Here is a 1,814-nt window from a genome sequence, read left to right on the forward strand (position 1 = left end):
TTTTCTTCCAACTAGGTGGAAGCTTCCAGAGAATACTTACCACATCTTATACTTCTTTTGTGTCCCTGACATTTTTAACAGCCTAGCACACCTTTTAAGTGGTTAATAAACCTATCGACTAGTTAAAATTCTTTTGCAGATGTTTGCTATCATTTTCTTTTTTTAAGTTGAAAAACCATTTATTTCACCGGAAAAAAAAAAAAAGTGATCCAACTCTATGTATCTACCTGCCACAAGCCTTTGGGCCAAAAAGACTCAAGAGCAGCGACACTCTCACCAAGGTCATTCCCAAGTTCAGCACCCATTGGAAGCAGGAAGCCGGGAAGCAGCACAACCCCCACCACAGTTTCTGCACACAATGAGGCCTGCTGGGAGAACAGACCATAAATGGGAAACTACAGAAGTATTGAAGAACAAGAAAAACAGGAAGATGGGCAGAAGGGAGGAAAGGCAGAGGTAGTCTGAATTTAGCAAGGTAAATTAAGGTCCACAGTTTCGTACTGAACCTACAGAGCCAAAAACGTCCCAAAGACGGGATACCATGAAGCGTGTATTCTCATGCACAACTCCAGCTCCAAATTTCAGCCCACACACATCCCACCTTGAAACTCTGTGTTGTCAAGGCCTCTGATGGCCTTCACTGCATCCTCTGCCTGCTCCATGTGTAGGAAGGCATAATCTTTTACAATGTCACATTTGATGACTGGACCATACGCCTCAAACTTGACCCAAAGCTATTTGTTGATACAGGTGGGACTAATGTTGCCCACATTCAACTCTGTGGAGGTTTTACTCTCATTCTTGTTGGCTTTCACATTGATATTCACCCTGAGTGGCTTGTAGGGTGCAGGTTGCTATGGATCCTCAGCTGCCGTCTTGTCCTCTATGTGCCCAAAGCCATAGTTCTTTTTTATTTTTTTAAGATTTCTTTAATTTATTTGAGAGAGAGCAAGAGAGAGAGAGAGAGAGAGAGCAGGAATGGGGGAGGGCAGAAGGAGAGGGAGAGAGAATTCCAAGCAGACTCCAGTGTGCAGCAGAGGTGGGGCTCCATCCCAGGACCTTGAGATCATGACCTGAGTAGAAATCAAAAGTCAGGGGCTTAACCGACTGAGCCACCCAGGCACCCCCCAACATGATAGTTCTTAATGATGTCACATTCCAGCACCTTCCCATACTGCTCAAAGAGTTAGCAGATCTGGTCTGTGGCCTCCTTGGGCAGGTTTCCAATGAACAGCTTCATCTTCTGAACACGGCCCATAGGGAACTCAGCAGGGGCTCCTCCTTGCAGTGCAGACATTTCTGACAAAATGCTAAAGTGGCAGCGGCAGCAGCAGTGACTCTGGATAGAAGTTGCTATCATTTTAGATAGACGAGTAATCAGGTGACCCTGGATTACACAGTGACATCATTATCCATGCAAGAAGCAATGCCTAAAGCTGGACCAGTTAGGCCATTCTTCTGTACTGACATTGGGCCATCATAGGGGAGAAATTGGATATTTTCTTATTGATGTTTGGACTTGTCTGTACTTTAGTCTTCTTTTGGAAAGATTGAGAAGAGCAGTTTTTTGGAATTATTGAAAACCTAGAATTTTAGCCTTAATAAGCCTTATAGTCTTTTGTCTTGGAATTTACTCATTTCTCTTTATAAACAAACATCTTTTATCATTATAAAATTTTAAATTATTAATATTTTAAGAAAATGTATCTTTTTTCCAATTTGGAACTTGAAAACCACACCATATGAAAATAATTTTTTACAGATTCAATTTATCTCTTTTCAGGTTGATTGAAAGGAAGAAATTAACATGCTGG

The 1,814-nt window shown here is 41.9% G+C and overlaps 1 pseudogene; it reads right to left on the minus strand.

Moving 5' to 3' along the window:
- Positions 1–581: 581 nt before the first annotated feature.
- LOC110573060 lies at positions 582–1,360 on the minus strand (annotated as a pseudogene).
- Positions 1,361–1,814: the final 454 nt, after the last annotated feature.

The sequence above is a fragment of the Neomonachus schauinslandi genome, chromosome 2 (genome assembly GCF_002201575.2).
Source record: "Neomonachus schauinslandi chromosome 2, ASM220157v2, whole genome shotgun sequence".
NCBI lineage: Eukaryota > Metazoa > Chordata > Mammalia > Carnivora > Phocidae > Neomonachus > Neomonachus schauinslandi.